Genomic DNA, 20,187 nt, shown 5'->3' with positions numbered 1-20,187 from the left:
TGGGCCCATACTACCTTCCACACCTACCCGTATTTGTCTCAAAGATCATCACAACGCCCTAACAATACTCATAAGCATAGTCGAACACTCAATCCTCACTCCCTAGAGGAAAGGCTAAACATCTCACGACTGGTTGGCTGACCCCACACGACTCATCCATGAAACTTCCACCAACCCGGCAGCACTTGTGTATGCTAGCCATACATAACACTGGGCCCTATAGACATTCGAATATCTTATCCTACCTTAAGCCCTTCATCAAACAAAACAGGAAATAAGGCCAAACCAAACATTCTCAGGCTATAAGATCTTAGTTATATATAACCATGATGCATACACTAAACAACTAAAGTAATGATGTCAATTCCATAAATGAAAGGTCCTAGGCTATCAGGCATCATATAATCAGGAAATTCTATTATGCAATTCCAAAAGATCCCTAGACTATCACTAGCATGTTGTTCTAACATATCACAATATCAAATAACAGTATGGTATTTTGGGGTCTACTTACTGGCTCCGGCTGATCGTACACATCACATCCTCCTTGAGTATGTTGAAAACCATTTGAAAATCATTTTGAAAATCTTTTCCTTAGTTTGAGACTGGATTCACACGAGTGTTCCTCCAATTCACTCAAAACAAGGCTTTGATACCAACTTGTAACATTCGTAAAATTCTTGAAAATTTTAAACTTTTTAAACAACCACAAAACCATAATTTATTACAATTTGTTTTCAAAATAAGTTTCAGATCAGAGAAATCCCAAAATGGTAAAACAAAACATGAGGAGGTGCACGATCACGCCATCGCCTTGCCGCGATCCCATGAGGTACCTGAAACACAATACAAAACTGTAAGCCCAAAGCTTAGTGAGTTCCCCCAAAATACCGATACATAACAAACAACATAAATATAATAACAACATGTAATGGGTCCACAACTTAACATATTGGATTACCCCTGAGCCCAAAACATAAGTCTGGCTTGCCCTCGGCCCACAGCTTATGTCTGGCTTGCTCCCCGACCTGATCAATCCTTGGACTGAACACTACTAAGCCCTTAGTACGAGTCTGGCATACCCTTTCCGACGCTCAGCTCGTATCTGGAATGCTCATAAGTCCTCAGTATGAGTCTGGCATGCCCTCCCTGGCCCTCATCTCATATCTGGCATACTCCAGGGTTTTTTGGCTATAGTACGGAGCAGTACAACCTCAACCCAACCCATACAATATGTCGACATATAACAGATAATATCATATACAGATAAACAGACAGTATCACATGTAGTCCTACAGATCTACCAGACTAGCATATCAAAACTAGCATGCATATCTATTCCATACTCAACATATCAACAAATACTTGGTTATCAAACCAATGGGCCGACCTTGGTGCCTTCGACCCGAAAGTACAGTGAGGAAAACTCACCTCACAAGTAGGTGAACTGATAAGATCTAACTCCGAATCTCAGCTCTCGACTCAAATGCCTATAACCACCATGTGACCAATTCCATTAAAACCCTGATATGTGCATAATTAATCATATGTTTAACATATATTTCTATTCATTTTTGGCTAATTATATGCATAATATGGACAAAAGGTACTTAATAATGCTTATATTGTGTTTTCAGTCCAAAAGACATGCTTGGAAGCAGAAAGGAAAAAAGGAGAAGCAATTAGAGACCAAAGAATGAAGAAAAAGGGAAAACTACACACCTACTCGGCGAGTCCACGCATGTACTCGGCGAGTTCATTAGAATGTTCCCGAAAGAAAAGTCAAGATTCCTTACCGAACACGGATTTCACACTAATACTCGCCGAGTCCACGACCTACTCGCCGAGTAGCCCCTGTTTTGTGATAATTATAAATAGCGGGTCTTAATCCGATTGAAGGACGGCTGGAACCTTTGGGGAGAAGCAAGCTGCGATTGAAGAGCCAGAAGAACCCTAGAGAACGAAGATACAACCTAGAATCCAATTCCGAAGAAGATTTGAGGCACATTCTCATCATTCTACTTAATCTATTGTTTCTCAATTATGGTTAGACAATTAGAATTCGTTTTATTGCTGTTAATTACCTCAATCATGAGCTAAAACTCTTAAACTTCTGTTTGGGGATACAAAATTGATATTATGGTTTGATTAATGGTAGGATTAATTAAATATTGGTGATTTTGTTAATTTTAGCTTGTTAAAGAACCTTGTGTGTGAATGATAACTAATTTTCTGTTAATAGGAAGATAATTAAATAGTATGAACATCTTTTAATTATCAACCCCATATGTTTATGTGACCACTTTATCATATGTCTAGGACTAACGAACGCGAAACTAGAATTAATAAGAAAAATTAGGTAAATTCATGTGTGAGCTTGTTTGATGACCATCAACAAGAGGTTAACTAAATGACCAATTTAGTTAGCTATTATAAGTCTAAATTAACCCGAATAAATAATCTAGTGAATTAAATTAAATTAGACAACTGATCACTGTTTGAGTTATTTTGTTTTCTAAGGATTATCGTAGCGAACGCAAGGCTAATCACTTGAATCGGTAGCCAATAGAAGAATTAATCCATTGCACTATTACCATAATATCAACCATAGGATCAATTGAGTTGAACTAAACAGAAGTCCCTTTTATTATTAAATTCAGTTAAATCTTTGTTTTTCTAGTTCTTAGCCTAAGTAGTATTAGTAAGTTTCTAGTCTTGTAAAACTAGAGAAAACCCATATTTACTATTTAATTTAGATAAAATTAGTCTTTAGTTTTAATTTACCGTTCCCTGAGTTCGACACTCTACTTACCCAACTATACCACTAAAAGACAGGTTCACTGCCTTTGTGTGCTTAATTTATAACTCAAAAGTAGGATTAAAACCAGTGCATTTCACACACATCAAGTTTTTGGCGCCGTTGCCGGGGAACGGTTCTAAATTAGCACTAATTTCTATTTTTATCGATCATTTGTGTGGGATTTATCTTACACAAAGTTAATTCTTAGGTAATTTAGTAGTTAGTATAGGTTTTGATCAATCTCTGTTTTAATAAATGAAGTAGAAAATTTTTCTGTTTTTACCTTGAACTCGCCGAGTGCACTCGACGAAACTCGGCGAGTCCATCACTGTTCACAGTTTTAGCTTTTATTTTATTTTTGTTCTTTTTACGCGTTTTTCTTGCTTTATTTGCAGTTGTTTCATGACCCGAGGATCTGATACACCTTTGATCCCTCCTCTAGACGACCCGGAATCCGCCCTAAGGAAGAACAAAGGAAAATCCGTTGGAGAATCCGCTTCTTCAAGGAATTCCCCATTAAAGAACCTAAAGTCCGTTTTCAGCAAGAAGAAGAGCATCAAATCAGGAGCATCCAGCGCCTCTTTGACAATCGAAGACCCAATTAAAGAAGACGCCGAGTACGAGACCGAGGAAGAAGAAGACCCTACATTCGGTCACGTTTCCGATTCCGACGACGAATTAGCTATTCTCATGGCTAACATTGATGAAGTCCCCATGGGGGAATGGAAGAAGAGGATACGCGATGATACCGGACCGGGACTTGTGCAACCCGCAATTCCCGCTACTGCTACTTTTGAGCTCAAGGGTCACATCCTGGCTCTACTTAAGGAGATCCCCTTCACAGGCAAAGACCACGAAGACGCTTACAAACACTTGGACGAAGTCAATGATGTAGTTGATTATTTCAATGTTCCAAATGTGCCTCGGGAAACTCAGCTACTTCGCATGCTTCCGGTTACTTTGAAGGGTGCTGCCAAGGATTGGCTCAAGTCATTGCCCCCAGGATCTATCACTACATGGGCCCAAATGAAAGAAGAGTTCATTGATCAATTTTGCCCGCCATCCAAGATATCCAAGCTAAAGAAAGCCATAGCTAACTTTGAACAACAAGCTGGAGAATCACTATATGAAGCTTGGGAGAGGTACAAGAGCCTGCTAAGGAATTGCCCACATCATGACCTCAATAGTCAACAAGAAGTCTCCATCTTCTATGATGGAGTAAATGTTACCACTAGGCAATTACTTGACTCGCAAGGTCCACTCACGAAGAAGGCACCCCCAGTGATAAAGCAACTAATTGAAGAATTCTCTAAGCATTCTAGAGAATACCACAATCCAAGAAATGATGTGACGAGGGGGGCCGCTTATGCAGCTTCAGAAGACTTGTCAGCAGTTATGGCTATGCTAAAAACCATGGATAGGAGGATGGATAAAATGGACCAAACGATACATGCTATTCGGGTGGGTTGCGAAAATTGCAATGGGCCTCACCTTACTAGAGACTGCAACTTGGATGAGAATGGCAACAAAAAGGTGCAAGTTTGTTACTCAAGTGGGGACCGATATGATGAAGATTGGCGTAGACCAAAGAAAGAGTGGCTCCCTTATGACGAGTACAAGAAGGCTAAGGAGGAGAAGTTCAAGCAAAAGGGAAGGGGTTTTTACCAAAAGGAGGAGCCATCACAAGAAAGAAAACCAAGTTTGGAAGAAATGCTTACCAAATTTGTAGCTGCTTCAGAAAAGAGACATAGTGATCATGATGCTGCAATTCAAGAAACAAGGACCATGCTTAGAAACCAGCAAGCATCTATCCACAACATAGAAACGTAGCTAGGGCAACTTGCTCAACAAATAAACCAAAGATCACCGGGCGAACTTCCTAGCAAAACCGAAAACAACCCACGAGGATGGCACATAAACATAGTCACAACAAGAAGTGGGAAAATAATCACTCCTCTGGCTCCTATTCAGAATGAAGCACCCAAAGAATCACAGAAGGAGGAAGCAGAAAATCAAGCAGAAAATCAAAATCTTCAATCTGACAGCTCTACTCGCCGAGTACAGAATATGGACTCGGCGAGTCCACTGCCAAATCCGAACAATCAGACCCCTGAAAAGTTTTACCAGCCGCCATTGCCATACCCAGCCCGAGCTAAGAAAGTGAAGCAGGAAGAGGAGTACCAGAAGTTTGTAGATCATATAAAGGCTCTTCAAATCAACATACCCTTCATCGAAGCTGTCGCACAAATGCCCAAATATGCAAAGTTCCTTAAGGAACTTCTCACTAATAGAAGGAAGATGGAGGAAGTGAAGAAGGTAGTCCTCAATGAGAAGTGCTCAGCCGCCATGCTCAACAAACTACCAAAGAAGAAGGGTGACCCGGGGAGCTTAACTTTACCTTGCCAATTTGGCAATTTGGCTACCACTCATGCCTTGGCTGATTCAGGAGCAAGTGTAAATTTAATGCCTTATTCATTCTTCAAGAAGCTGGATCTCCCGGAACCAAGACCAATTCGTATGGCGATTCATTTAGCTAACAAGACAATCACTTTCCCAAGAGGAATATGTGAAGACTTAGTGGTCAAAGTGGACAAGTTTGTATTTCCCGCTGATTTCATAATTCTAGACATGGAGGCGGATCCTCAAGTCCCAATCATCCTTGGAAGACCCTTCCTCAACACGGCAAGTGCTATAGTAGACATGAGGGACTCGAAGCTCACTTTGCGGGTAGGAGAAGATTCAGTCACATTTGGGGTTGATCAAGCTATGAAGTATGCACGGAATAGTGACGACACGGCATTCTCAATTGACATGCTTGATGAATTATTGGAGGAATGCATAAGTGAAGATTCCAGCAAGTTCACAATTTTTGATGAAGAATTTGATGCAGAAAAAGACTTAATGGACATCGAGAGGCTGCTGGAAGAAGCTGAGTTTGAAGAATTGGTGAGGCAATCTGACACTTCAACTCGCCGAGTAGGGCCGATCTACTCGCCGAGTCCAAGCGAAAAAAAAAACAGAATTCGTAAATTCAGCTACCAACTCGCCGAGTCCCTTACCTACACTCGGCGAGTACAACAAACAGAACCCAAAAACTGAGCTCAGAAAGTTACCAGAACATTTGGAGTATGCCTTCCTTGAAGATGGCCATCAAAAGCCAGTCATTATAGCCTCTGACCTTTCCAACTCTGAAAAGGAAGAACTAGTGCAAGTTTTGAAGAAGCGAAAACGGGCCATAGCATGGAGCATTACCGACATCAAGGGAATAAGTCCCTCTTATTGTTCACACAAGATTAACCTGGAAGAAGGAGCAAAGCCGGTTGTGCAGCACCAAAGAAGACTAAACCCAAATATGCAAGAGGTGGTCAAGAAAGAAGTGATCAAGCTTTTAGATGCGGGGATTATATATTCCATTTCCGACAGCCCGTGGGTGAGTCCGGTTCAAGTGGTGCCCAAGAAAGGAGGGATGACGGTCATAACCAACGAAAAGAATGAGCTTATTCCGACACGAACGGTAACCGGTTGGAGAGTGTGCATCGATTATCGAAAACTAAACGATGCCACTCGTAAAGACCATTTCCCTTACCCTTTATTGATCAAATGTTAGAAAGATTATCGGGCCATAGTTATTATTGCTTCCTAGACGGATTTTCGGGTTATTTCCAAATACCCATAGACCAATTGGACCAAGAAAAGACCACATTCACTTGCCCAAGTGGGACTTTTGCTTATCGACGCATGCCCTTTGGGCTATGCAATGCACCCGTGACATTTCAAAGGTGCATGACAGCCATATTCCACGACATGGTGGAAAAATTCATGGAAGTCTTTATGGACGATTTTTCTGTTTTTGGATCTTCCTTCCATGATTGTCTCACAAATCTTGACCTAATGCTTGCTAGGTGTGAAAAGACCGACTTAGTCCTTAATTGGGAAAAATGTCACTTTATGGTTAAGGAGGGTATAGTTTTGGGCCACAAGGTTTCCAAATCGGGAATTGAAGTGGATCGGGCAAAGATTGACACCATTGCCAAATTACCTCTACCAACTAATGTGAAGGGTATTAGAAGTTTTCTAGGACACGCAGGTTTTTACCGGCGTTTTATCAAAGATTTTTCTAAAATAACTAGACCTCTAACACAATTACTCCTAAAAGATGCACCATTTAATTTTACTAAAGAGTGTTTAGGGGCATTTGAATTTTTAAAGGAAAAATTGACTAAGGCCCCGATCATTGTTGCACCTAATTGGAATTTACCATTTGAAATAATGTGTGATGCTAGTGATTTTGCATTAGGAGCTGTCCTTGGTCAAAGGGTTGATAAGCACTTCCGACCCATATATTATGCTAGCAAGACTGTAAATCCAGCCCAAGAAAACTACACCACCACGAAAAAGGAATTATTAGCTGTGGTGTACGCTTTTGATAAATTCCGCCCTTATTTAGTTTTATCTAAAACAACTGTTTTTACTGACCACTCCGCTATCAAGTATTTGTTTGCCAAACAGGATGCCAAGCCAAGATTGATACGATGGGTTCTACTTCTTCAAGAGTTTGACATAGAGATACGCGACAAAAAGGGAATGGAGAATGTAGCAGCTGACCACTTGTCAAGGCTTGAAAACCCGCGATTGCAAGAAGATAGAGTTGGAGATGATTTTCCGGACGAGTATATTATGGTGACTGTGGGAGAAGAACCATGGTTTGAAAATATAGCTAATTACTTAGCTAGCAATTACATCCCAAAAGATCTCACAAGTCAACAAAAGAAGAAATTCTTTTCCGAGATAAAGTATTACTTTTGGGATGAACCATATCTTTTCCGAAGCTGCGCGGATGGAATCATACGAAGATGCGTGTTCGGGAATGAAAGCTGGAAAATATTGGAGCAATGTTATAGCGGGCCGGTGGACATCATGGAGCACATTACACTGCTAAGAAGATCTTTGACATTGGGTTTTACTGGCCCACGATTTTTAAAGATGCAACCTAATTTGTCAAAGAATGTGATGCATGTCAAAGAGCGGGAAACATTTCATCTCGAAATGAAATGCCACAACATAGTATCTAAGTGTGCGAAGTATTTGATGTGTGGGGGATCGATTTCATGGGACCATTTCCCATATCCAAAGGCAACAAATACATATTGGTGGCGGTGGATTATGTATCCAAGTGGGCGGAGGCACAAGCTTTGCCAACTAATGACGGTCGGGTAGTGGTGAGGTTTTTAAAGAAGTTATTTTCAAGATTTGGGGTCCCGAAAGCTCTCATAAGTGACCGAGGCACTCATTTTGCCAATGATCAACTAGAGAAGGTGCTAAGTAAATATGGGGTAACCCATAAATTTTCAACATCCTACCATCCACAAACTAGTGGACAAACCGAAGTGACAAATCGAGCTTTAAAGAGAATCTTGGAGAAATCGGTGGGGAGCAATCGAAAAGAATGGTCGGATAAGCTAGACGATGCACTTTGGGCCTTCCGTACAGCTTTCAAAACCCCTATTGGTACTACACCATATAGGTTAGTTTATGGAAAGCAATGTCATTTACCGGTGGAGATAGAGCATAAAGCTTTTTGGGCTTTAAAGATGTGCAACTTCAACATGGAGGAGCTCAAGAACAACCGGTTAATGCAAATAAATGCTCTTGAGGAACTTAGAAATGATGCATACACTAGTTCTTTGATCTATAAAGAGAAAACTAAGAATTGGCATGACAGGAGGATCAAGGAAAATAAAGAATTTCATGAAGGGCAAAAGGTGTTGCTCTTTAATTCAAGGTTAAAACTCTTCTCGGGCAAACTCAAGTCAAGATGGGATGGTCCTTTTCTGGTAAAGAAGGTGTTTCCACATGGTGCTATAGAGCTATTGTCAAAAGATGGCACCCCGTTCAAGGTCAATGGACATAGAGTCAAAAAGTATGAAGAAGGAGTTCCAAGGAATGAAGGCATGGAAGAGTTGATGTTGCTGGAAGGGATTGCAGCCACGTAGAATGGGAGGAGTCCAGCTAATGACTCCTTAAAAAGAAGCGCTTCCGGGAGGCAACCCGAGTTTAGAGTTTGCATTTCTTTTTCCTTTACTTTCTTTTTAATTTCATAGGATCTTTTTCATTCATCTTCTTCTGGAAATATGTTCTAAATGATTGCTTGAGGGCAAGCAATGCCTAGAGTGTGGGGTGGTGGGTTAAAAATTTTAAAAAATTTTTTAAAAAAAAATCAATTTTTGTTAAACTACAAGCTTTACTCGCCGAGTAGGTACGAGTACTCGGCGAGTGCTTGTCTAAATAACCAAAAAACAGCGTAAAAGCATTTGTACTCGGCGAGTAGATCTTTTCTACTCGGCGAGTAGCCAACTTACACAAACGGTATAAAAATCTGAGAAATAAGGGTTTTTACCCATTTTACCCACACACTCGCCGTGCACAGCCTCCTTCAAGCGATTTCTGTGATTTTTGGCTTAATCCTCGACTTTCAAGGGAAAAGGTATGATCTTTACACTTAAAAACTCATCAAAGGTTCAAGCTTTATCACTTATTTGCCCCTATTTTGTCTAAATTCGGATTTGGGGGTTTCCTCAAATTCTAGGGTTTTAATTTTACCATGAATTAGGAGTTGTAAGGAGAATTTTCTTTTGGTTTAGTGGTTAATGGACTTAGTACATCAAACCCCTGTGCAAAATTGGGTGTTTTAAGTGACCCATATGTGTTCGACAGATTCTGGTCCCGATGTTCATCCTACTCGCCGAGTAGGACATGAACTCGGCGAGTAGGAGGCTATACAGATCTGTTTTATTCAATTTTAATTACTGGGTGTTGTTTGTTTGTGCTTTCTTAATGTTGTCATGCAGGTACCATGTCCAGACGAGGTCAGTCTTCAAGAGGGGGAAGCCAAGGGGACATCCCGTGGCTCTCGTTCCGCCAAATCACATCCAAATCGTCTCAAGCCCGTGCCAAAAACAAGTTAGAGGCTTTAAAACAGAAAGAGATTCATTTACCCAATGCAGTGGATTGGGATTGGATGGGGAAAGTTGGTTTGGAAGAAGAGCTAACACCATATTTGGTGAAAGAATGTAATTTGGGGGATTCAACCATCATATGTGATGGTTGGTTACAACTTTTCAAAATTCAAGAACCGGTCTACGCTGAACTATGTTGGGAGTTTTTTGCTACCATCTCATTCCGAGGTGGTAGTGAGTACTACAATCCCAATGTAGTTTCCTTTTCTCTTGGTGGGGAGCTGCGACAATGCAGCATGGCTGAATTTTCATGGAGGCTTGGAATCTATGAGCAAAGCACTATGTTGAATGAAGATTTTGAAGTTTTTTTAGAGAATTGCCACAAAGATCTCCCCGAGGGAGTGGTTGCGTCTACCTGGTGGAATACTATTGCTAACCGGGTGTACATCCCATCTACCGCACAGGAGGGTCACATACGTTCACCGATCCACCGTCTCATTCATCGGTTCATTGCCAGCACGATTAATATGCGAAAGGACTGGGACAAGGTCCCGACCCTTGACATCTTTTATCTTTGGAGTATTATTACTCCCGATGTTTTCTGCAATCTCCCCTATCGCGTAGCCAAGTATCTTGCTGATGGGGCTGTTAAGGAGAAGATGAACTCCAAGATTAATGGAGGGATGTTTGTGACGAGGCTTGCAAGGTCATTTGGGGTATTAGATTTGCAAGAGTCAAGGGCGCTGACGGTCATTTATCCCCCTCCGTTCAACATCGCATTATATAGGAGGGCAAGGATTGTGGAAAAGTTTGGTGATTCTTTTTCTATTCCTCATGCGGATGAGCCGGCTATCCCCGAGGAGCCGGGAAGGCGAGTGAGGCAAAGAAGCGAGCGGGTACGGGAAGACCCACCGGTTATTCCGGTGGAAGAAGAGAACGATGGATGGAATCAACTTGAGTACCGGCGCTACTTGGATGATATTGGAAGAGGAGTTAACTATAACAATCAATCATTTGACTATCTCTTCCAACAAATGAACATCGCACCGAGACTTGGACCCGGCTACCCCTACATCATGAGTTGGGAAGAAAGGATGAGGAAAGGAAATGAAGGAGGAGGAAGTGGAGCTGGAGGAGCCGACATGGATGATGAAGAATGAAGAATGTTTCTTTTGTGTTTTTAATTTATTTTCGTGATGTTTGATTTGGACAACTTGTTAAACTTGGATGATTTTATTTCTTGTTAGGACTTTTGGTTGCTTTCACTTTTGTCTGCATTTTTTTTTTCAGGATTGGAAGGTTAGGATGCATTTAGAAGTCTTATGGGTCAAGGTTCAAGTAAGGAATGTTCAATTGGGAGTGCGAAGTCTTTTCCATTAAGTTCGAGTCCGTTAGAGTTGGGAGTGTAGAGTGCTTTATTACTGAAGTAATTAGAAAAAGAGTCACTGAATTACCCTAATCCAACACTTCCGTCGAAAGGAAAACTCAGCGCCTACTCGCCGAGTGCACATATCCTACTCGACGAGTGCATGGACAATTACACGACTTCTCTACAAGTTAGCAACATACTCGCCGAGTACACGACTTACTCGCCGAGTCCATCATCATTTTTCGGATTCCAGAGTTGTTTTGGGCACGTTCGTTGCAGTTTTATCCAACTCTTTCATAGATAATCATTGCTGGAGGTTTCTAGGAGCTGTATCCTACATATTTGAGTCATTTGCAAGTCTACCACACGCGACATGACACCCAAGACATGGATGAGCTGTTCCCATGTTTAAAGTCATTCAAAGATGGAGCTAAATTGAAGATGATCAGCCTCGCCACTGCTATCCCAGGGGAGTTTGTTCCAATTCCCTCTATACTTTAGTATTTTTCTTTATCATGCATAGCATGCAATGGGGACATTGCATGAAATAAGTGTGGGGTAGGGGGTTGGTTGAACCTTAGCAAATTTAGAATCCTAATATCATAATTTAGGTCTATTTTTTTTTTTTTAAATTTTTTTTTTTGCACTATTGCATACCAAAAATGTTACTTAGGATTTAATTTAGAAAATTTTGGTAAAAAGTAATTAGGATTCCATGTTAGAATTGTGTGGATGATTGTATGAAGACCCAAATGTTTAGTTGAGCCTATATACGTTATAGTGCATTTGTGGCCCCCTTATTCTAGTGAAATCATGGGACAAAAACACAGCCTCGCTTAGCCCGAAGGATGCAATATGTTTAGCATCGTGTACTTGAAATGTATCCAGGAAAATTGTTATTATTAATCAATAAAGGTTGAAGTTGAGCGCCCCTGCTTAAGCATGTAGGTACTGAGTGAAAAAAAAGTGAGTTACATGAAAAAAAAAGAGAGAATTACAAAAGAAAAGTTTGAAGAATTTTTGGAGCATCAAAGTCAAATATGAAATTAGAAGATCAAAAATTCCAAGAAATTCAAAAAGTTGAAGATACCAAAAACCAAACAACAAATTGGTGAATTCAAAGAGATCAAAGATCAAATGCCAAAGAAATGAAGAATTCCAAAGAGCTCCAATGTGGTATCATACATTGTAATTATCTAGATTATGTATGCTTGGGTTACTCAACCAAAAACACCTTGAGGTTAAGAGGTTTTATGAGGATGGATTCGGAGGGATGCATAAAATGAGCATAGTTCGGGGTGAGTGGGCGAATGTTTATGAGGATTGTGAGTATTTAGAGTATGGGGGGTTATTAGGAAAATTTTAGACACAAATGTGCGCGTTGCGGTCTTGGCATAATGGCTGGGTTTGACTTGAGTTGTCCTATGTGATTCTAATGTGTTAAAATTCAGTTTTGCTTGGGGGCAAGCAAAAGTCAAGTGTGGGGTATTTTGATATGTGCATAATTAATCATATGTTTAACATATATTTCTATTCATTTTTGGCTAATTATATGCATAATATGGACAAAAGGTACTTAATAATGCTTATATTGTGTTTTCAGTCCAAAAGACATGCTTGGAAGCAGAAAGGAAAAAAGGAGAAGCAATTAGAGACCAAAGAATGAAGAAAAAGGGAAAACTACACACCTACTCGGCGAGTCCACGCATGTACTCGGCGAGTTCATTAGAATGTTCCCGAAAGAAAAGTCAAGATTCCTTACCGAACACGGATTTCACACTAATACTCGCCGAGTCCACGACCTACTCGCCGAGTAGCCCCTGTTTTGTGATAATTATAAATAGCGGGTCTTAATCCGATTGAAGGACGGCTGGAACCTTTGGGGAGAAGCAAGCTGCGATTGAAGAGCCAGAAGAACCCTAGAGAACGAAGATACAACCTAGAATCCAATTCCGAAGAAGATTTGAGGCACATTCTCATCATTCTACTTAATCTATTGTTTCTCAATTATGGTTAGACAATTAGAATTCGTTTTATTGCTGTTAATTACCTCAATCATGAGCTAAAACTCTTAAACTTCTGTTTGGGGATACAAAATTGATATTATGGTTTGATTAATGGTAGGATTAATTAAATATTGGTGATTTTGTTACTTTTAGCTTGTTAAAGAACCTTGTGTGTGAATGATAACTAATTTTCTGTTAATAGGAAGATAATTAAATAGTATGAACATCTTTTAATTATCAACCCCATATGTTTATGTGACCACTTTATCATATGTCTAGGACTAACGAACGCGAAACTAGAATTAATAAGAAAAATTAGGTAAATTCATGTGTGAGCTTGTTTGATGACCATCAGCAAGAGGTTAACTAAAGGACCAATTTAGTTAGCTATTATAAGTCTAAATTAACCCGAATAAATAATCTAGTGAATTAAATTAAATTAGACAACTGATCACTGTTTGAGTTATTTTGTTTTCTAAGGATTATCGTAGCGAACGCAAGGCTAATCACTTGTATCGGTAGCCAATAGAAGAATTAATCCATTGCACTATTACCATAATATCAACCATAGGATCAATTGAGTTGAACTAAACAGAAGTCCATTTTATTATTAAATTCAGTTAAATCTTTGTTTTTCTAGTTCTTAGCCTAAGTAGTATTAGTAAGTTTCTAGTCTTGTAAAACTAGAGAAAACCCATATTTACTATTTAATTTAGATAAAATTAGTCTTTAGTTTTAATTTACCGTTCCCTGAGTTCGACACTCTACTTATCCAACTATACCACTAAAAGACAGGTTCACTGCCTTTGTGTGCTTAATTTATAACTCAAAAGTAGGATTAAAACCAGTGCATTTCACACACATCAAACCCCGAAATACCGAAAATGCCCTCAAAGGTCAGCTTGGTCAACCATGTTCAAAGTCAAAGTCAAAGGTCAAGGTCAACAGTCAATGTTGACCCAACTCGTCAAGTGCACCCACAAACTCGTCGAGTTTCCACGGTACTCAGAAGGTCGGGAAAACACTAGCCAACTCGTCGAGTTTTCCCAGCTTAACACATTCAGTCCTTTTTATCGAATCTAATGCTTCAAGATGTAGATTTGATACTCTGAGGTTGGAAAACCATGTAAAGTTGTGAACTTTACGTTCATGCATACCAAAAGAAGCTCTAGAACTCATGAAAGGCTTAATAAAGAACTTAATGCATGAATGAGACCTAGAACCTAATAAAGCTTGCAACTTTAAGCCAAATGAGGCCACAAAATGGCCAGATCTAAGGTGACAACCCATGAAATGCTCAACCCCATGAACAATCCAACAATGAGCCAAAAATCCCAATAGACTTTCAAGGAAGAGATGTAAGAAATAAGGAAGCAAGGTGTCGACTTTATACCTTAAAATGACTGCAACAAATGAGGAGGTCCTGGATCTATAGCCTTCCTTTCAATCTAGACACCTCAAACTTCAAGCTCCTTCAAAAGAACACCAAAAATCAACTCTTCAAGCTCACACACTCAACTTTGGAAGATAATGCACGAAAATTAGGGTTTCTGGACAGAGGAGGCTGGTAAGGAGGCCAACCAAGGAACTTAAGGCCTTTAAATAGGGTGCAACACCCTAAAAATTAGGGTTTCATATTCAGCTGTCAACTCGTCGAGTTGAGGCACCTCAACTCGCCGAGTTGGTCCATTAATATACGCAGCCAACGCCACCTTAACACGCCGAGTTGAGGCTTTCCAACTCGTCGAGTTGGTCCAAGAAAATGTGCTAAAGAAATCGAATTTTATACCTGAGGATTGGGATGTTACACACCATCATCACTATCGTTCACCTATTGTTCTTTCTCTTCACAATCTAATATAAAGCTGCAATAGCTATAAAAACACGTGCTAAATACAATTACTATGACTTTTGTTGAGTTGTCGTAAGGAGTACGTTTTAGGCCACATGTATCATGGTGATCTATTTAGGAATTGTATTGAGATGGAATCTTTATAAATCTAGTAATGATATTTATTAAAAAAATCAGAAAAAAAATCTCAAAATGATATTTAAATTATCATTATTGTGAGTTTTTTTTGTGAAATTGATGTAGATGATATCTTTATTTTATGTTTTAATAAATACATATAAGATTTCTTCAAAAATTTAGTATATATAAAAAAGAAAATCTTCAGAAAAATCCTTATAATTTAACTTTATTAACGAAAAAATCATCCTTGATTTTTTTTACAATTTAACCCTTAAAATGTTTACTAATCGGACACAATTATTGTTTTGCAAGTGTTTATCGGTTTTATTCATCAAACTAAAAAAAAAAATCAAGGATAACTTCTTTTATTAATAGAACCAAAATATAAAAACTCTTCTTTTTACATATATTTGGTAGAGTGTGTTTTTCACACCATCATAGGATATAGGTAGGGGTGAGCAAAAACCGCACCGCAACTAAAATTAACTGCAAAAATCGCATAAACCGCAACCGCAATAAAAACCGATGGTGAGGTTTTCTGTTTTTCAAAAACCGCAAATTTGCAGTGCGGTGCGGTTATTAATTTTCAAAACCGCAAAAAAAACCGCACCGCACCGCATATATTATATACAATTTTTTTTACTAATTATTAATATATTAAATATTGAAAGTAAGACAAGTTTCATGGATGAAAGATGAATAAAATACTAGAAGACAAAAGTGTTGGTTTTTTGTTATGTTTAACTTTGAAAAATGCTGAAATTAGACAATTTTAAGATATTTATTGTTAATTAATATTGATTTGACATTTTTAAGATATTAGTTGTTTGTAATTTAAGTTAATTGTCTTATACCTTATGAGTTTTTTTATCATTACAAGTAATATGTTTGAACTCTTAAAACCGTTTGAGCTCTAAACTGTGGTTAAAAACCACACAAAATAACTGCATCAAATCAATGCGGTTAATAACCGCAACACAAAAAAAAACAAAACCGCACCGCAAAAATAACCGCATAACCGCACCGGAAAAATAACCGCAACAAGCGGTTTTGAAAATGGATTAACCGCATTTGCGATTAGTGGTGAGGTTTTGGCTAATAACCGCACTGAACCGCACCGTGCTCACCCCTAAATATAGGAGACACTACAACATGCGGTGGTGTAAATTCTAGTTTATTTTTAAATGGAAACCATAATATAATTCAAAAGAAAGAGATGATGATTTTCTCTAAGATGAAAGAGTAAGTTGTTTTAATCTCATTTTCATTGGTTTCCGTACCGAATAACGTTTAAAAATTACAAATGAGAAATTAAATTACCTCCTATCTTTTATGCTTATAATTATTCTTATCCACTAAAATTATGACAAATCATCATTCAATTTAATTTTATTTGATATATTTCTAGTATAGTCTTAATGAGGTAGTTAAAAAAATATGGAATGATGACACTTGTTATAATTTTATTGGATAGGAACATTTGTAGGCATACAATTAACCGATTGTTTAAGATAGTATCGATGCTCATAGTCCGTTTTTAAGTAAGATATTCGTGATATTAAAATTTATTTTGAATCTGGCATATAAAAACTAATATTTATCTTGTTAACATGTATAATAATTTAGCACAGGATAGTAGATAAATACACTACTGGTTTTTATTAATTCTTTATAAATAAAAACTTGCTTCAAGGTATCAATATTTTAGCACGAGTTCTCAAAGATCTCTATGGATTATTATATTAAAAAAAGTTAAGAATCTAGCTTTCACCAAATTGTCAACTCTTGTTTACTGAATGCAACTGCGATCACCACATAATCTGAGAGAAACTTAATCGGAAACCAAATTGTCAAATGTTGTGTTTGGCGCGTCACAGCTAACTGAAAAGCTAGCTTATTTTTCAAGCTTTTTTAAGTTGTCGTGTTTGACAAGCAAAAAAGTAACTTATAAGCTAGCTTATAAACTAACTTTTTAAAAAACTACATAGACTAGCTTTTTAAGAGCTTTTATTAAAATCTTCCAAATATACTCCTTAATTAATTATAAAAACACATTCTTTGAAATGTTTTTTTTTATGTCATTTCACATCTTTCAGCTAGCTTTTCAGCTAGTTTACCAAACGTCATTTTTTATCAGCTGGTTTTTCAGCTATCAGCTAGCTTTTTATTTAACAACTAGTTTTTCAACTTTCAACTATTTTTCAGCTAGTACGCCAAAAATAACCTAAATCGAAACCAAATATATAGTATTTTGTAATTGGTTTTGTAAATCAATAAATACTTTTAATTCACAAAAGTGTAAGTTAAGATCATACTTCGTTCGAATATAACATAATTAAATTAAATTAAATTAAAAAAAAAACAAAATAAAAAAACAAACAGCAGGAGTCTAGTGATGGAAAAGAAGTCCAAAAATTGTGTCTTGGTTTAGCCTTTTAAACTATTAAAAAATGGTGAAAATTGTCCCCCCCCCCACTAATTATACTTTACAAACACCTCAAATTACAAAACTAAAAAACTAAAAAATATAAATTATATAATAAAAAATCTGAATCCATGAAGTCATTAAACTAAATCAGCCCCAAAATCCAGAGATTCTTCCTCCTTATTTTCAGCTTTTATTAACTTGTACTCTTCTCCCTTAATTTCTTCGTTGTCAGCAACAACAACATCGCCGTTGCCGTCGCCGCCGCCTTCTGTTAGCTCCTTCGCTCTCTCCGCTTCAAACTCCCAATCCGTCCGCCCCAAAACCACCAACATCGTCACCACGCAAGACATCTGCGCAGCCAACATACCCAACCACAAACCTTCGAAATCAAACCCCATGAAGAATCCCAACACCACCGCCACCGGCATCCCCACCAGGTAAAAACACCCAAGATTGATATTTGCTCCAATCTTCGGCCGGGCCGTGCCTCTCAAGACACCACACCCCGTCGTCTGCGGGCAGTTTCCGAGCTCACAAAGACCGATTATCGGAAGAACCATGGAAGTTAATGCTATGATTTCTTTATCTTGAGTGAACATCGTCGCCCACAAATTTCTCACGCTGGCGGCGAAAAACAGAGCAGAAAACCCCAAGAAAAAGCTACAGCAGAGTCCAACAAGGGCGGCCAACTTGGCCTTCCCTGGTCGACCCGCACCCAACTCGTTACCAACACGGGTTGACACACTGAAACTGAGTGACGACGGGAATATGTAGATCAATGCGGTGGTCTGAATCAAAATCCCCATTGAAGCGACGGTTGCTCTCGGATTCACCAACAGCCCACATAACAAAATCATGATTTCGTACCACCACCATTCCAGACAAACCGATATACAACTCGGAACAGCTAAATTCAAAAGCGATTTCCAACCTTTTAAGCATTCTCTCGAGATACCTCCCCATGTTTTCTTGTAGACGCCGGAAATGAGTATGTAAACCACCAATGAAGCCACCAGGTTAAAATTCGTCCACACACTACTAATCGCGACGCCTGTGATTCCCAAATTCAGGTGGTTTACGAGATAATAATTGATGGGTATGTGAAGAACGATCGAAAGAGACGCACAGAATGTGAGAGGTAGAGTTATCGATTGTGAACGGAGGTAAATCCGTAATGGGTGTAATAAAGATTGAGCCAAAAGGTCAGGAAGTGAGTATATAAGATACGTCTGTGCTTGTGTTGCGATTTCTTCATCTTGACCACAAAAAAGCAAGATACTTTTCATGTTGAGCCACAGAATCGCAATAGGGAAAGAGACGAGAAGCAATAAAAGAACAGTTCTTTGTAAACAGAGGCCAAGAAGCGTGTGTCTTTTAGCCCCGAAAGCTTGCCCACAAATGGGTTCCATTCCCATGGCTAATCCAGATAACACCGAGTATCCTGTGATGTTAGCGAACCCGACAGCTAACGAACCACCTGCAAGTGCAAGCTCACCGAGGTGACCCAAGAACAACATCGAGATCATTGATCGGGAATACAACAAGAGACCCGTGAGGATCATTGGGATAGCGATTCTCCCTATAGAAATGGCTTCAATTACAGCTAATGAAACCTGGGTTTTTTTCTTCTTGTTGTTGTGAGCCTTGTTGAATTGCTGATCATCATCAACGGTTTTCGTTTTAACTTTTTGAGGTGGTTTGATGTTTTCCGGGATCAAAAAAGGGTCGAAAATATCTGTAACTTGTTGGGTTGAATTTGAATTACAGTTGCAACGAGGAGATGAAGCTTGCTGGCACATTTTTGAAAACTTTTTTTCTTTTTCTTCTACTTTATATCGTGAATTTTAGAGAGAGAAAGGGAGGGAAGGAGAGAGAGAAGTGGGGGGAGTTTTGAGGGGTTTAAGAGTCGGGATTCATGCTGGCTATTTAAAGATTCTCGAGGACGGTTGGCTTTTTTTTTTTTTTTTTTTGAACGGCAATTTTTTTTTTCTTTTCCTTTTTTCATTTTAGAAATTAATAAAAGAAAATCAAAAATTCAAATTTAATTTTGATTATTGTATTTATTTTGACAAAAAGTGTCGTTTCTTGACCGGCTTTCAACAGTACACTGCTACCAAATACCAACACTTGGCGCTTATTTTACGTATTTTCTCTTATTCCACCCCAAAAATTATTAATTTCACAAAATGTTAAAGAATATTCAGAAAATGAAATTAATAAAGTAAACATTAAACCCATGCTTTGAAACGGGAATTGGGCGATTTTGCTTGTGAAATGCATAATGTATACGTGCGTAGATAGAGATTCGAATGGGAATTTGCTACTACCTATTAAATATTTCAGTTTGTTGATATTGTTTTTTTTTTTTTTCAAATAATAATTCTTTATAAGGTAAATAACAGGATAAGCTTTTTAATACGTGTCTTTTATTTTTTTAATAAGCCTGCTTATTTTCATGACTATGTATTTTAATAGGCGATTAAAATATAAAGAAACAAAAATAAATATTATTTGTGTTTATAAAATATAATCAATATAATGTACTTATGTTAACGACCTATTAAGCGCAAGAAACTATGTCAAATGCAATTAATCGTACATAATAGATTCTTAAACTCAAATCTATAGATCCAATGTAAACAAACCAATCCAATTA

At 38.4% G+C, this 20,187-nt stretch overlaps 1 non-coding gene and 1 pseudogene across 1 annotated transcript; both read right to left on the bottom strand.

Moving 5' to 3' along the window:
* Positions 1–3,874: 3,874 nt before the first annotated feature.
* Positions 3,875–3,981, bottom strand: LOC145162001 (small nucleolar RNA R71). Its single transcript, XR_013738855.1, has one exon. It is a non-coding gene; the product is annotated as a small nucleolar RNA R71 (small nucleolar RNA).
* A 13,518-nt stretch (positions 3,982–17,499) lies between these two features.
* LOC145161594 (protein DETOXIFICATION 49 pseudogene) lies at positions 17,500–19,454 on the bottom strand (annotated as a pseudogene).
* Positions 19,455–20,187: the final 733 nt, after the last annotated feature.

The sequence above is a fragment of the Lactuca virosa genome, chromosome 2, assembly GCF_052849685.1.
Source record: "Lactuca virosa cultivar CGN04683 chromosome 2, Lactuca_virosa_CGN04683_v6, whole genome shotgun sequence".
Classification (NCBI taxonomy): Eukaryota; Viridiplantae; Streptophyta; class Magnoliopsida; order Asterales; family Asteraceae; genus Lactuca; species Lactuca virosa.
Note: the sequence above shows the minus strand (reverse complement) of the source record. Positions and strands in the feature narration are given on the sequence as shown.